Genomic DNA, 17203 nt, shown 5'->3' with positions numbered 1-17203 from the left:
TCTGTGCCAAGCTGTGCTTTGGGACTTGGTGCTTTTGAGGCAGGTTGGAGTCTGACTGCTGTGCACTCATGATCCACGCAAAACCACTGCCCCACAGATGGCTGCCCTGCTCTCAGTCACCCCTGGGAACAGAATTACAGTTCCAGCTGGAAAAATGTGAGATACACAAACACAAGCAAGAGTGGAAGCAAAAGGACAAGGTAACACAGGGATGTCAAAAGTTAAATCACTAATATTTGATTGTCTGAGTTTAACTGTAAGCTTCAGCATGGAATTATTTTGGACTTGCTTTCACTTAAGGTGAGAGGTACATACTGCATTCCTTCCCTTCATCTTACAAAGGGGAAGAAAGTACAGCAGTGATCCACATTTCTTACTTTTCCTGCTTGCTTTATTTTGTATAAACCTTTTGTCTCAGTAGGTACCTTGGAAGAAGGAGCTATAAAAGTACAATATTCACACAAAAGGCAGAACAAAGGTGTGTCAAGTGATCTGTCATAAGCAAGGTAAGTAGCTGTTCAGGAATGGCAATTCTGGTAGACCTTATTTTTCCACCACCAAAGTCCATGTTAGGTAAGCATTCCCTAAAATTAGTGTTCTGCTGTGTGTAACTACAGACTTCATGTTCCTTTGAATTAACTGCAGGGACACAACTGTTCTTTCACTTGACCCCAACCAACAGCTTTTTAATGTTACGGTAAAGTGGGAACAGATATCATAAGACAAATTACTGGTGCCTCTGTATGTTAATTAAACTTATTGCTTTACAGTTGTGTTGGAATTTTAGTTGGTGCCCTTTCGGTGATGATTTCTCTAAACCAAACATTCTTATTTTATCTTCCAAATATTTTTTCTAACATTTAGTGTCTTCCAAGGCATTCTAATTCTACAGGAATGATTACTTTATTAATTTTGTCACTTAATTACATGTTGTGATTCTGTGGATGGTAGATGCACTCCTTCATATGGCATTAGGGCCATGTTTTTTGGGGATCAAAGTCTGTTTGATGCATTTTTCTTGGTCTGCAGAAGCCTTGTAATGAGACTGCAGCATGGAAAATATTAATGATACGTCAGGGTTCTTCCTAAGCATCTCTGTGCAAGTGCATTCTCTTGCAGGAGAGTTTATAGGAAGCATGGAGTACATGGTAAGGATGAATCAGGCATTGAGGCGAAACACGTGGTCAGAAAATCTCCTCACAGAGTACCAGGAAGAGTACTCTCTGCAGGTGAGCTCCAGCCTGGGTGCTGGGTCCCTCACTTTGATTCTCCAGGCTCCCTTTACTGGAGTGCAGATGTTGTTCACTGTCTGCTTCAGGAGGGAATTGAACAATGATTTATAAAGTAGCCATGCACTGGCTTTTGCCCAAATCAGGGGTCAAACACTAAGTTGTTACATTCCTTCAACCAAATCAGTTGAAACTTCTCAGAACCTCTATCCTGACCACCTAAATGCAGGAAGATCCCTACCCAAAGGTCCCCTCTGGGCAATATCTGACAGTGAGGGTGATCACTTACTACAAGGCTGGATTGCTCTGAGATTTGGAGTGAGATTTTCCTTGCCTTCATATTTTCAATTTCCAGCCACTTCTGCCTTTCATCACATGAAAAAACAGACAATCCATGTGATGAGTTTCAACTTTCACTGTGTCCCTCTGCCTGAGCAAAAGGAGTGCAGTTTCTCTAGACATGGTGTGGAACTGAATTTCAGAATCACAGAATATTCTGTGTTGGAAGGACCCACAAGGATCATTGAGTCTGACTCTCAAGGGGATGGCCCATGAGGGGATCAAACCCACAGTCTTTTATACCCTGCTCTGACCAGCTGGGCTAATCTCACACCCAGTGTTCCCATGGCTGGTAAACTGAGGGGAGCAGAAGCTCTGTAATGCAAAACACAGCAGTTTATTGGTGGTATTTGAAGGAAAAGGGTACGTGCTTGGGAGCTGCAACCAAATTGCAACCTCTGTGATGGGTGCAAAAGGAAATACTTTACCTGCTCTGCATTTGGTTCTCTAATGTGGCCCCTTCCTAGGAATTGCTGATGGTTCAGAATCCCTTCTATTGTAACTGTGGTTAAGATTTGTAGGAGCATGTATCATAGCTTCTCTTCTTTGCTTTCTCCCTGTTGCCATTCTTCAGCCTTCCACAACTCATGTGAGGCTGGGGAATTGATTGATCCCCTGGAGGTGCTGCTCTGGTGATCACGATTCACAGAAGCTATAACCTGAATGACACACTCAGCTTTTACACTGACTGAAACTGTAATTTTGTAACATCTACACTTGGAGACAAATTTGAGAAGCTGCTGTGCTTTGATCTAGCAGCTGTCACACTGTCCTGCTACTGTGCTCACAGAGTCTGTTCTACAAAGGCTTTATTTCTGCCTCACATTGAACCACTGGGGATGTGTTGAAATCCCTGCATTCTCATCCAGAGACAGTGTAGTACAATCTGTAGGGAAATCATGAAGATTTATTTTAGGCTTTATATGTAGTGTTTCTGGTTTCCATGTTTTTATATCAACAGGTAAACTCTTGCTCAGGTAGGACCTAACTTAGGAGCACTTTCTCAGTGTTCACTTGAAGTCGGGAAAAGCTGTTACAGAGCAGACATGTACAGATCATTTAAGTGTTTTTGATAGTTATAAAAGAGCAGCAAGCCAGAAATGCTATAAAGTTTCCTTCTCATCTCCATTACAGTTGGTATTGTTAAACTATAACCACATGTTCTCCTGTCAGTGGGGCTCAGCACAGCGAGCTCTGTATCAGCTCCAGCAGAGCTCATTCAGGTGCAATTCCCACTGACATCAGCGGGAGATCTGCCTGAGTCAGCACTGCTGCCCTTGGTTCCCATGTAAAGATCCCCAAACATTTCCAACACATTGTATTGAGCCATACTTTATTATATGTAAGCAATGTCAAGCAGATGGTTTCTGCAGCAGTTTCTCTAATTTGGCAAAACATGCTGGCAAGTGTAGTTAGGTGAATGCTGTGAGAAAGTTGAATGAAAAAATGTGTCTCCTTGAGGCTGAGAGCAGCATTCAAAGGGAAGCCAGACTTCTTGGTTCCTTGGTGATGGTTTTCCATTTATAAACCTTTAGAATCTCAGTGGGTTTTATTCTCTATGCTTAAAGGCATGTAGGATTTTTATCCACTCCTATTTATCTCAAAAGAATGTTTGGTGATCATAGAGTAGGAATCCCTTTGTTTGCTCGATTCAGAAAGACACCAAAAAACCTCCTTCCTCCTTGGGTAATGTTCTCTGTAGACAAAGAGCCATGGGAAATACACAACACACACCAGCCTGGATGCCCCACCAGGTCCTGTTTTTTTCTTTTTCTTGAGGTAGCAGCTGTTAGTTCAGAGAAGACCTCAGTGTGTTCTGAAGGCATTGTCTAAAATAGAAGCATTTGGAAACATCTGCAGCAAAGCTGAACCCTGCTGAAGGTATGTTAAAGCAAATTTAGGTGTACTGTGGCAGGGGCAGAGAACAAAGGATCAGAGCTTAGCAGAATAGTTTCTGACTTACTTTCTTTTTTTAGCCCCACTGTAGAGTACAAGTAAATTCAGAGGGGAAAGGAATAAAGAAAAGTTGTTTATGCTTCCATCACCATCAACTGTTTAGTGTTGATGTTTAAAGCTTAAGCATCTTCCCCACGAAACCTTTGTTGCACAGCCTTAACATCCCAAGGCTCTAGCACTGATTGCTTCAGAAGCCTCTGAATGTCTCTGGGCTCTGCAGTTGTGTGTAATAGCACCCAATTCCACAACTTGTCCTGTTACTCCTTAATTCATGAACTTCTGTGCAAAAAGCACAGCTGCTCCCTCATCATTGGCACTGCTGCAGGAACATGTGGGGGTACCCAAACCAGCTCCCTGGCTGGGCAGAGAGAGCCCAGCCCTTGGCAGAGCCCAGTGTGGGGCAGTTCCTGTGCCAGGCAGCAGGGGCACATCTGCAGCAGTGATGGATGGCTGAGCTCACATGGATCTGCATTTCAGTTGGGAGGCAGCTCTGCAAAGCCTGTTTAAAACAGCTGTCAGGATCAGGTACTTGCAGTTTCATTTGTGTAGCTGTGACAATTTGTAAGTGTGTATAGGCTCTGATCTCTGTAGGTGACAGTAGCTGTAAAAGCAGAGCTCATGTTTTTAGTAACTTGAACATATTAGGGGTGCTTACAGTGGAGACAAGCATGTTGGATTTTCATGTACCGTTTCTCTGCCTTTTGAAAGTTACACCACAAAAGGCAGATGTCTTCAGACTTCTAAGAAAAAGCAAACAAAACACATAAATGAGGTGATATTTTATTTCTGCCAGTCCTCATGTATGAAAAATGCTGCTGCCAGTTTCAAATCCCAGTCACAGGCCAGCATCACAGAGGCACTTTGCTGAGATCAGGATCTTCTTGGTGGTGCCTGTGTCAGTTTCCTCCACACTTACCTATTTTTTAAAGAAGAAAAAGATATTTTACAAAGTTAGTCAAATTACAAGCTTAACTTGAAAATGCAGTATTCTAATGAATAAAATCTTAAGACTTTATTAGCAGAGACACAAGAAACTGCTGCACACGTACCTGGGAAACTAGTGAATATTTTTAATGGGAAAATGGTTCAGCCTTTTCTCATTTTACTGAGAAAATCAGTTTGGCAACTGCAGTGCTTCTTATGTAGCAAAATGTGAACAGCTGTAAGGCATGGGGCCAGAATTTCAGTGTATGCATTTGGAAGGGACTTCTCAAGCATAGTAAAGGTACCTGTGACATTTTTTGGGAGACTGAAGTTTTACTTCATTTGGAGATAACTTTTAACTGTTGGGAATTAATAAGATTTTGATCCTTCTAAGCTATTCTATCAGGGCTTGTCTAGAGATGAACCAAACCAAAACCAAACTTCCCCCCAGTAAATTAAGCTGCTGGATAAATTTGGCCTGGCATCAAGTGCTGCTGGTATTAAAATGTTTCCCAAGTCCTGCCATCTAATTGCATAAATAAACCCCCATTTTAAAAAGGCATCTGGAAAAGGAAAGGATGTTTTGAGTACTAAATTGGCCTCCAGAAGTTCTGAGACTAATTCCAAGTTGTGCCAGAGACCCTCCACCCCTGTCTCTACCATTTCCTGTGTACATCAAAGACAGCAGTTTTTCCAATTTTTCCAATTTTTCATTGACCCTAAATTTTCATTATACAAATAAAACCACCCAGTTCATTTATTCATAATTTCTAATCTTGCTGCATATTTTACTTCACTTGTATTTGAGACTTAGGCTGTGTTTCCCAAGCTGAGCTTGATGAAAATCCACCTTGTAATATCATTCTCCTCACCATCCACTTTGGGGAAAGCAATCATAAGGTGAAGTATCTTCTCTGTTCATGACTCTAAGAGCCCACTCCAAGAATGTTGGGACATGTCACATTGGTGGCTTGCTGTTGAACTGGCCAAATTAGTTTTTAATTTAGTAACTGTCAAGTTACTAAGGTCAGTGCCCCCAGATGGCCTCATTCTGTACATATGCACAAAGACACAAGTGACCATTTCTGATTTGCAGCTAATACACATTTTGTCTTGTGTCTTTGTCTTTTATATGCAATTTCTCTTGACTCTTCTACTGGGGCCTCACTCTGGGAAACAGTGCTTCAGCCTTCTGTGAGGCCATTTTAATCTGCCTTCTCAGAAGGATCAGCAGTATTTAAAGTAAGAATTTGTTTTAGATCAAAGTTCTTTGAGCTGTCACGAGCATTGCACAAGATTGGAATAAATATGAATTTTAATACTAGAGCTGCTTAATGTTGAGGTTTAAAACTCCATGCTTCAGTTGCTCTCACATCATTAACCCTCACCCACTAAGGAATATGATATACAACTTTACTATCGGTGATTACTCTCATATAAAAATAAGAGAAATAAATCTGTAGTTGTCGTACAGAAACTTCCTTCTCTCTGAGATCTGTGACTTCCAGTTTCCTGCTGAATCTGAGCTGAAAAAAAAAATTGGAGAGGCTGGTTCCTTGCATTGTTTGATGTTCCCATCCCCAACAGAAGTGGGAACAAATATTTTTGATTGTAAAATAACCAATGATAAATGGACAGCTGGGACAGGAATCCATCCCATCTCGGGATGTTGTATCTTGAGCACTAAAAGGGGAAATAAATGTTTTGGGGTTTTTTTTTCCGCCCCAGAACTTTATATCTCTAGAAAGATCTCCTAAACATTTATCTTCTGAACATGTTCATCCCATTGGACATGGGGAAATGCTTCTAATCCTTTTGAAATACCAGCCTTCTGGATCAGGCAACTTTGTGACTTTGGAAAAGGAAGGACACTTTATATCATGCCCTCTTTTTATTTATATTATCTTTAGTTAAGGCTTTAAAGTTTTGTTTTATTTATGGTTTTGGAATTTATTTATAGAAATATAAAAAATATTCTTTTTTTCTTTTGTGAGTTTCCTTACTGAATCAAAAAGTTTTTATGGTCTTGCTATAATTACAGAAATTGGAGGGTCAAATGATGTCTTTTATGAGACCAGCTGAATGAAACTGAAGAAAAACTTTCAGACACAGAAGTGTTTTACTGAAATACAAACACCAATTTTCAAAGTTGAATTCAGATAAAGAACTGTTTAAACTTTAACAGTTCTTAAGCTGCTCAGAAATTTGAGAGTTGATAAATATATTGGTTCTGTGCCCTGTTATAATTTTCCCATTCCTGAGCCAGCAGCAGCTCCTGTGTGTTCTGCTGAGCCCACCTTTCCTCTCTCTAATGACTTACTGAATCTTCCCTCTCTGTGCTGCAGGTACAAAGATCTTTGATGGTATAATTGATTAACTTGTGCAAGTCAAACTTGTATCACAAGTTTGAAGCTGTATTTTGCCTTAAGGATCAAAGCTTCAGCCTGCACATCCTGAAAGCTGGTCTGCCTTTTAGAGTGCAGCATTAGTCACATTAAAGATATTATCTTTGTAAATTCAATCCTGTATCTATCCTGCAGTAATGGTGTTTATGTTCACACCATCCCTCCTTACAGAGAAGCTAACTAAAAAGAGCAGATGTCATGTATTTAATCAAGACCTTTCCCTTTTGGGGTTTTCCTGTTCAAAGAAAACAAAGAGAATGACTTCTGAGAATTTAAGTCCTCTGCTGTTTGCACAGAGCTCCTTTTTGAATGGCTTTGTAGGTGTACACCTACTCTGCTGTCATGCAGAAACATGCCAGGAGCTCACTGTGAATTTCTGTCATGGAGTGAAGGAGTTCAGGCACAGGGCGAGGCTTCCCCTGGCCAGTGGAGATTTCCTGGGGTTTGCTGTGTGTTCTTGTGTGGTGAGTAATGGGAACAGGTTGAGGCAGGGCATTAAAAATCCTGGTGATGCTGACTGACAGGTGAGGCTGGGGAGGCATTAGCCAAGCCTGGGAATGCTGCTGAGCCTCTGCCTGCCCTTTCCAGGTACGTGCTGCTGATGGTGCCACTGCCCTGCACCTCACAGATTACTGTGAAAGGGGGGAGCTCTCTGCCAGGCAGATGCACCTGCCAGGCTCCTGGAGATGCTGCTGCACCTGGCGGATGAGACAAGCATCGAATGGGCTTTATTGCCAAAATAAGACTCATCAGTTTTCCTATAAATCCCAGCAATTTGGTCCCCAGGGCTTTGTCATTCAGTCTCTTCTTACATTGGTTTGGAAGGGCTTGATCCCAAGAAGTGGGAGGAGTGCACCTGTGTCCTTTTTTCCCACTTTTCTGTTTCAGTTGTGGGAAATAACTGGATTGTTTTCTGTTGCAGTTCACTGCAGATTCCAAAAAAAACCCATCAGAGGAAGGACCATAGCTCATCCTTCCACCACCAGGTGAGAATAGAGGTGGTCATATTTCAGGAGCCTAGTTTTGGAATATTTTATGGAATTGGCCAAGTAGCTTTTACTTCTGGGGTTTCCACAGTCTCTCCATGGCAGATCCAGCCTGTACTTCAATTTAGTGCCACTCTGAGCTCTTAACCTGCAGGGAAATTACTGTTTTGGGTAGTTCTTACAGCTCTACTTAATGGTTTGTGGATTATGATTATTTTCTGGAAGTAGGCTATCCATCCTGATCTGTTTTCTTCCCACTCCCTGTCAGACTGTACCTGCAGGAAGGCTGAAGTGAGACCAGTATCTGTAAAATCTGTTGACTCTCCCTGTCTCCCTGAGGGTGAAGCTGGCAAAGAGGGAGATGTAAAAGGCTGAAATCTTTTTTTTTATCCCCTGAATCCCAAGACTCTGTATCTGTAAGACACTCCTTTCTTTGTGGCACCTTGGGGATACTTCCCAGTGCATTGGGCAGAGGAACCTGTTGTGTGTCAGCATGGGAGCTGTCAGGACATACCAAGACCAGCCAGAGATGTTGGTTAAGAGATCCCCCTCTGGGTGGGAGTCAGATATTGGGTCAGTGTGGTTCCTTGGAACATTTCCAGAGGACCATACTCTTCCTGTTCTCTGGAATCCCGCCATGGATGTGGTGCACTAAAATGTTTTTATTTAAAAAAGCCAGTCCAGAATTGGAAATGCCACTCCAGGACTGGAAATTAACTATTCCATGGATTTATTTTTCACAATGTGTTTTCAATTTGACACAGAAGCCCTCTCCTTCCCTCAGACCCCATATCCTTTAGCTTTGGGTTTTCTCAAAAACAATTCCCTGCCTACACCTATGAAAAATATTCCAAATTAGGGTACTCTGTGACCTGGGCTCAGTTGGTCACTTGGAAGCCTTGGGAAGGGAAGGAATTTGGTGACAATGGAAACTTGACTCTTGATGAAGCTTAACATAAACATAATTGAAGAAATAAAAAATAGAAACCGACGCACCGTGCGCGGAGCATGGGCAGGGCCTGGCACAGGAACACGCACCGGGAGCTGCCGTGCCCAGCAGGGGCTGGGACACCCACGGCTGTTCTGTGCCCAGGATCCCAGGAGCAGGGCAAACTCCCACTGTCCAGCCCCTGGATTTGCCTCCTGCTGGCACCTGGCACCCTGGGCGTGCTTGGGTGCAAGTGCTCCAGTGCTGCTGCCTGGAGAGATTGGGAAAATGGGCATTAACCACTCCTGAGCTCTGGCTGGGGAAAGCATTTGGCACCTCTGGCATTTCAATAAAAACAGTTTCCATCATTTTGAAAATATGTTGGACCAACCCACAGGAGACAAATGAACCTTTCTCCATACGTACAGGCCTAGGGATTACACAATTATTCCTATGCTTGGTTAAACAAACCAGCAGACAGTTTTTGGGGAGAGATTCCAGGCTCTTGTCTCCTTCCTGGCTGTACAACACTTGCAGAGCACCAGGATTTGGATACTCGGGCCTTAATTTAAATCCCATAGATACTAAGGAACAGGAAGTATCCTACAGGCACCTCCATTCATACTTCAAATTTTTATGTTTTAATTTTAAGTCTTTTGTCACTAATGAATTTTGCTCTTCTTTTGTTAAGAATACTTCACCCCCTTCTTCTTTAGGCATCCCCATCCAGGAGATAAAATAAATCTGGAAAGAAGTTTGGAATGCTGCTTCCAAGTCAAGTTACCTGGTAGGAAATTACTCCAGCTCTTTTGTACCTCACTGTGTTTTAAACCCAGCTTGGCCCTTCATGGCTGCAGACTCTGCTACTTCCAGGGAAGTAACATCAGCTGTGGTCTCATCCCAGCTGTGCACAAAAACATTGATTTGGGGTTGAATTTGGATGCAGGCAGGTACGGGCCAATTTCAGAAAGCTTCAATCCCTGTTTGTCAGTGATTCAGTCAGTGACTGGGTGGTGGGACCTTCAGGATGGTCACCCCTCTCCTGGGCACCATCCCTGCTCTGTGCTCAGTTCCCATTCCTGGCTTGGCCTCTTCTTTTAGTGGGAGGTTAAACCACAAATGTTTGCCTTTGGGACATCAGTGACTTCCCCAAGACAGCTGGCACAGCTCCTGTTTCTACACCCTCTGCCTCCTAAAGCCATGCTGGAGCCAAACAGGGCAAAGGAGATATCTTAGTTCCATGCTGGAAATGTCCACTTGTGCCCAGAAACCCAGAGAAATATTGTCTTCCTCACCCTTGAAAGTGTCCAAGGCTGCACAGGGCTTGGAGCAACCTCAACTAATGGATGGAATGGCAGGGGATGGAATAAGGGGATTCTTAAAGTCCCTTCACACCCAAACCCTTCTGGGATTCCATTATGTCTTCTGCATATATTTTGCATCATTTCCTCTCAAATTTAATTTCTCAAATTTACATACCTGTTAAGGGAATCATTTTTAAATTATTCCAGTGATAAAAAGGGGAGCAGAGCACCAAACACAAAAAAATCATTCCTACATCCATCAAATCAATATTAATTGTAAGCCTATTCCCTCATCTCTGTCCTTGTTTTGTTTTCTTGGAAAACCTTTTGATCCTGCAGTTTATCAGAGACATCTGATGAGATTACAGAAAGATTTGCCCTGTCAGAGAGCCCGGGGGGGTTTAGAACACTTGTTCCTCTCCATCTTTAACCAGGTTTCCCCTAGAAAGGTGTTGTGGAGGAAATTCAGAATTACTAGAAATGGATGAGGTTCGCATTTTGCTCCACTGTTTTTTACCTATATTCTAACTATTGGAATTACCCTCAAATGAGCCCTAGGAAACTACTGTGAAAAAGATCACTCAGAGGAACATCTTATAAGAGAAAATCATATTGAGCAGCAGCAAGAACAATCCCATTGCTATTTTCACCTGGTCTCTAGGTGCTCTGCCAGAGCTCCCTACAGCCACTCCCATTCACAAACAAGCACTATGGAAGACACTCGCTTTGTCCATGAGGGTGAGGAGGCAGTTTTGGACACGTTCTTTGCCATGGAATGGGACAACTAAGTCCAGATGGTCTTTGTGGTCCCTTCCAAGCTAAACCACCATGACAGGATCAGCACCTATCCCAATTCCATTCCAGAAACCTCCTCCCATCAACTCAGAACTTCCCCCATCCTCTCTTTGCACCACATCAGGGATGTGCTGCCAAGTGCCACCGGCATGGGATGCCTCAGCATTCCCTGGGGATGCTGTTCAAAGATAAACCCGTGGCCGCAGTGCTCCAAAATACTCAGTCAGCCCCAGTTCCAGTTTGGATTATGTCAAATAGCAGTGTGGGGTGTTCCCTCTCACATCCCACCACTGGGACAGCTCACATGAAATGTGAATGACTTACTGCATTTGAAATTCCTGGCTTAAAAAGATGTTGTAATATCCTCTCCTAGGAATATCCAGAACACCAGGAGGGTCCCTGGAAGCCATGGGTAGGGACAGGCAAACAATCATAGACTGGCTTTCAGGAGATGCATCCACAGCCTGTGGTTCAACAACTTCAAAGCTGTTCCTTCCCCTTGGGACAGCCAGGCAAAAGATCTGGATGGATTTCTGACAGAAGAAACCTCCAAGCTACTTGGCTCTTGCCAAGTCAAGACCAGAATTCCCAACAGGCTGTAAGTAATAAACAACAGCAAAGATCATCTCACAGTGCATACCACAAACTGGGCACCACATTCCTCACTGGAACTGGACTGTTCCCACATGTCTGTGAACAGCTGGGAGCATCCCCACTCCCTGACTTGTCCATTCAGGAGAAAAAGACAACATAGCCCTTAGACACTCAGTGTGTAATCCCAATAATCAAGGGAAAACTACCTTGCTCTGGGAAGAAATGTAATGGCCAAGACCAAAAAAACCAAAATAGCAGTGCTGGCAACACTTCGAGCCATGGAGCCTCCCAGCTCCAAAAAATGAAAATGTACTGCTAGGGTTCTTCCCTGGTGCTGTTCTGTTTGGATGCTGACTGTGAGACTGAAGGCTTAGGATGGTGCTCAGTGCTGAGGAGCACAGTGCCAATAGCAGGGCGTGTGCTGGTCGCTCGATGGGTGCGGGGGAAGTTGCTGGCAGCTAGAGCTTTCTCAGCTGGCACTTTTCTGAGCTCTGTTTTTGCCAGATGTTTTCAGGTTTGTGGCCGGACTCTGCAAGAGTGAAAAGCTTTGTTAGGGCAAAGGAGTTCATGCTGCTGTTTGAGTGTGGTGCAAAGAAGGGTTTCCTCTTGGAAGAAGAAGATCGGCAAAATCTTCTTGTCCTGACGCTGTTGGTTTGAGAGCAGGGATGTTTCCAACCTGGCTCTGGGATTGGGGTGGTTTTGAGCTGGGCTTGCTGCGTGTCCTTCTGCGAGTCAACACCACCATCGTGTGGTTGTGTTCATGAATGCTGACAGTGCCTAGGAAAACAACAAGCTCTTTTCTGGCCCAGCCCCATCCGTGTGAGAGCAGTTCATGGAAGAGCTCTGCTGTGCATCCTGGCTCTTGGAGACTGACAGAATGTGATCCTGCATGTAGCAGAGAAGGAAGAATCATTTCATTGTTGGCTGTGCAATTACTAGGCTGCAAAAGAAAAGGCAATTGCAGAACAGCCCCTTTCTTTTAGAAGCTTTTCTGTGCCATCATCTGCTCAACATGTAACTTGTACCCACTGAACTGCATCCAGCTCCCTGTGCATTTGCATCTTCCTTCAAGCTCTACGTACCATCTTACCCTCTCTTGCAGATCCCAAAGCTCTTCAAAACATCCAGCAGCTGCTTCCAAAGATAAATTCTGAGAATAAAAAGCCAGCACTGGCCTTTATAGTCCCTTTGCATTCTGTACACTAGACAAAATACACTAGTGGCACGCACTTCCTTCTCAACTGTACATATAGCATTCATCACATTCTCTCAAGGTGGCAGTCCGTGGCTAAAGTGAAGTATTTCCAGCTGTAGTTCAGACTGAGATATGACCCAGGGCAAAAAGCATTTGTTGAACTTTCCTCTTCCTCTTTCCTGAGACCAAGGGTACTCCATGCCAGCCCAGTGCCAGACAGTTTGCCCTTCATATTTCTGTCTAGAACTGACCCAGAAGTGTCCAATTTCTGGGTGCCCCTTTGATACAGTCACTGCCATACCACAAACAGATCTGGAACGGGAGAGGAGGGAGGAAGGTGGATTGGAGCAATCTCTGCAGCAAACCCCTGCCACCCAAGAGAAGTCAGAATTTGAAAGTCACTCCTCAGGAAGTCACTCCTCCATCTTCACTCTTGCACTACTTAAAAGTCCAAAGGTGCAGTTAATCCCAGCTGGGAACTTGAGCCCCTCCAAACTCTTGCCAGAAAGCCAGGCCCCATTCAATCACCTGATGGTAACCCTCATGCTGCCCTCATGCCCTGCCAGACCCCTTTGTGCAATGCCTACCCCAACTGTCCCGAACACGCCACCGGTGCTGTGCCCACATGTGCCCCAAAAGCACTGCAATACCCTTGCTGAGTGGTGCAAGAAGGCCACTTGTGTCAGCAGTTGACAGGGACATTTCATGGCTGCCATCCTTTTGGTCCCCTGACCACTGCCCCAAGCCAATCCCACCCTGCTCCATGCCCGTGGCACCAACCCCGAGAGCCCCTCTTGCCCCTGAAACTACAAATACCCCACTGGGCTGCCAGCACTGGCATTCTCTTCACTACACAACCCCAGCCCTGCTGACCTGAGAGTCAGAAAGGCATTGTTGTAAATTGGGAAAGAGAAGATTTGGTGTGATTTCAAGGGTGGCACTTGTAAGAGAGGCCATGGCTGGCTTGCAGGAGGAGCTGTGCTGGTGGCCTGAAGGATGGTGAGATGGGGGAGTGGCTTGAGGGCCTGCAGGAAGGCAGCACTGGATGTGAGATGTGCAAGGCTGTGGAGAGCCAGGCAGGCTGAGCTGGGGCCATAAGGCTGACAGAGGCTGAGCACAGGGGCCCCAGGTAACCTGAGCAGGAGGTCCTATGGTGTAATGGTGAGCACTCTGGACTCTGAATCCAGTGATCTGAGTTCAAATCTCAGTGGGACCTGAGCCTTTTGGTGCCCTCAGCATGCTTACACTCTCACACCTCTCCTCTCATGCAGCTGCTGCTTCACTTCTGCACTCTTCTCCCATCAATCACACAGCACCTCAGGTGCAGACCACCGACTCAAAACGGGCCAGGCACAGGACTCTGCTCTGGCACCAATGGCTCCTGTGTTGGATGAATCCAAAACCTGAGACTGGGCTACACAGCTCTGGGCAGCTCTTTCCAGGTCGGACCATTCCCACAGGAACAGCAGGTTACTCTGTATGCCCACCCCTGTCCACTGCTCCTTTCTTGCTCATTTCCTCTGTGGCTTCTTTTCCTCTTTTCCCTGCCACTTCCTTTCTATTGCCAGGCAATCCATTCAAGGAGCTCTACCAGCATTGGGCAGTGCCCCATCTTTGGGCTTCCATTTGTTGCCATGGAACAGAGAGGGATCTTCCTTGCAGAGCAGGTGGTAGGTGAGGGAGGAGGAGAACAAACGACAATGGCTCTCCAGCAGTGCTGCACAAAGGCTTTAATGAGAAGGAGCAAAAGTGGCGGCAGAGAACAGAGACCAAGGAGCGCGTGTGGGGGGCCAGGGAGGGCAAGAGATGGGCCCATTTGCCAAGGACAAGGGGGATGATGCGCCGGCCTCAGCAGATCTGACCGCAGCGGGAGAGAGGCAGACACAGGCCTGAGCCCCCCAGGCCAAGGGAGCCCCCAGAAGAGATGGGAACCCCCGCGGTGCTGAGGGAGCTGCCCACAGCAGCTGACAGAGAGGATCCCACGGCGGTGCTCTGAGGGAAGGAGGTGAGGATGGGGCCCGGCATGGTCACCACCACCGGCGAAGCCTCGATGTACACCGTGGAGTCAGCGCAGCGGGCGAGGCAGGGCTCACTGCAGCTGCTGGCAAGGGGGGTTGGGCCACAGGGGCCGCAGGGCCGTGGGGGACAGGGTCTGCAGCAAGACATCTCTCGGTGCGGGAGGCAAAGCTGCAACACAGAGCAGGGAGCGCCGACCAGCCTCAGGATCAGTCTGTCTCTCTGTCCCTCAGCTCTCCCCAGGGACACGCTTGGTCTTCAAAACACACTCTGTGCCTACAGCTCCCACCACCCTCCTCGAGCCCTCCGAGTGGCACGGCACGGCAAGGCCGCCCCACTTCAGCAATAGGACCCAGCGGCTTTAAGGCCCTGTGGAAAGACTGCTCACAGCCCATCTCCAGAGCAGACATGGCTGTGTTAGACAATGTCCCGGCACGCAAGGGCACATTTTGTTACACCACGGCAGGTGCAAGTTCTGCTGGGCACATCCCCCTGAGGCTGAGCCCCACTGATCCCCCTGTGCTGGAACAAAGCCCCCTCTTCCCAGCTGTCCCCAGCCCCCAGCATGGAAAGGCTGACCGCCCTCCAACAGTTCTGTGTCAGGCCCAAGCTGAGGCGGCCCAAGGATCGAGCCGGGCAGCCTCCATGACAGCAGTGCAGCCCACAGGGAGGGATGGAGCGGGCTCAGGCTTACCTCGTTCCTTGAGGAAAGGGAGGCCAGAGACCAGGATGCAGAGCCTGCAGCAGAGCAGCCTTTTATGCTGGGTCCCAGAGCCCTGTGGGGCCACAAACATTCCTTGTTTGTGAAACATCCAAGCTCCTGGGAGTGGCCACTTGCCAGGCCTCGCTGCTGATGAGGTCCCTGCCTCTTTCATCTCAAATGTTGTTCTCCCACTTAATGCATTTGACAACCAGAGCTCTGGCCTCAGCTTGGGAAGTTGGGATCCTCTAGAAAACATGGACTTCAACACGTAGGATGGTGATCAAAGGCATGCCCACATCTCTCCCTGAAAGACAAATTGACCCATTTTCTCAAACACAAATTGACCCACTTTGCTCAGTGTGTCCAGCCCTAAGGTTGGGATCCACATTGCAGCTTTGGGGCAGAGGCTGAGGGCAGGGAGCCCAAAGCTCATGGCTCCTTTCCCTGGGGCAGGCATCATTTGCCCATTCATCTAATATCACAGTTCAATGGGATACTGGATCAGTCTCCCAGAGCTTGTGGGAATCATTGGGATGTGGAAGAGTTGGGAAAATCCATGAGCTTCAGGCAACCCTGAATCATGCTGATGTGGAAATGAGTGCACACGGTGCCCTGGACTCAGGCGTTCCAGGGATACCACAGCACATGGCCTCTTTCCTAGGAAATATTTTGCCTTTGTCAGGGGCAAAATATTTAGGAATGGTTCCAGACCTTTTAGGAATGGTTCCAGACCACCTTGTACATCCATGTAATTCTGTGCTGCTGCTGCTGCTGCAGTTTTCCAAAAGGCATTGCCATTTGGTGGCTGCTCAAGGGCCCAGGAGAGGCATGGCAAGCCAGGATAATGGAGGTTGGGAGAGACCTCTGGAAGTTCTTTGCTCCCTCTCAAAGAAGAACAAACTTCCCAGCTGCCTCCAGAAGCTGGTGGCCTTGTCCCATTGTCCTCTGAACACTGCCACTGTCAGACAGTCCCTGTCTCCTGAGCAGCACTTCCAGGGATGACCTGCACCCCGAGGAGGCCACCAGGAGATGGAAAGGGCTCCTACAGATGAGCCTTCCATGTCCTCACTGGGGAGGACCAGCAGGAGATGACACTGAGGCTGCCTGCATGGGTGAGCGCATGCCATGGCAGCCTGGAGAGCACAGGGCTGGGTGTGTGCAGAGAATGCCACCTGCTCTGCATTGCACTCTCAGGCCTGTGACAAGACCCCTTTGGGGCAGTAGGGCTGGAAAGCAGAAAGAAAACCTGTTCCATCAGAGATTTCACTCTGAGTCTTCTGGGGAGCTTTCATCCCTAATCGTGAGAGTTCCTCAATGTCCATGCCCAGATCTCACCCCATAAGCTGGGCATCTGATCACGCCATCACTGGTGCCCTTTCCTTGGCACTGCAGAGGCCACATCTGGGTTGCTGTCCCCATTTGGTGTCCCCAGGGACACAGGAGTTGGTGGTGGTGATCTCTTACAGAGAGAGGCACTGCCAGAGGAGCAGGCAGAACATAAGGTCTGCAGCACCTGACATGGGAGAGGCCGAGGGCACTGCACTTGTGCAACCTGCTGGAGATGGACAAGGCATGGAGCGGGGCATGGAGCTGTTGCCTCCACCACCTCCTGGTGGTTCTGGAGAGAATAAAACCAAACTCTCCTGAGAGCTGCACTGTCACAGGGCAAGAGGCAGCAATCACAAGTTGCAAGAAAGGAAATCCAAGAGTTCCCTGGGGGAGGACAAGGGGCAGCCCTGGGAAAGCTGTACAAGGGATAGTGATCTCTTTTGTAAGCTGTGTCTGTGCTTAGAAGTCAGCAGGACAAGGCCCAGAGCCTGCTGAGCATC

The sequence above is a fragment of the Fringilla coelebs genome (assembly GCF_963513975.1).
Source record: "Fringilla coelebs genome assembly, chromosome: 10".
In the NCBI taxonomy this organism is placed as follows: domain Eukaryota; kingdom Metazoa; phylum Chordata; class Aves; order Passeriformes; family Fringillidae; genus Fringilla; species Fringilla coelebs.
This window is presented reverse-complemented; position numbering follows the sequence as displayed.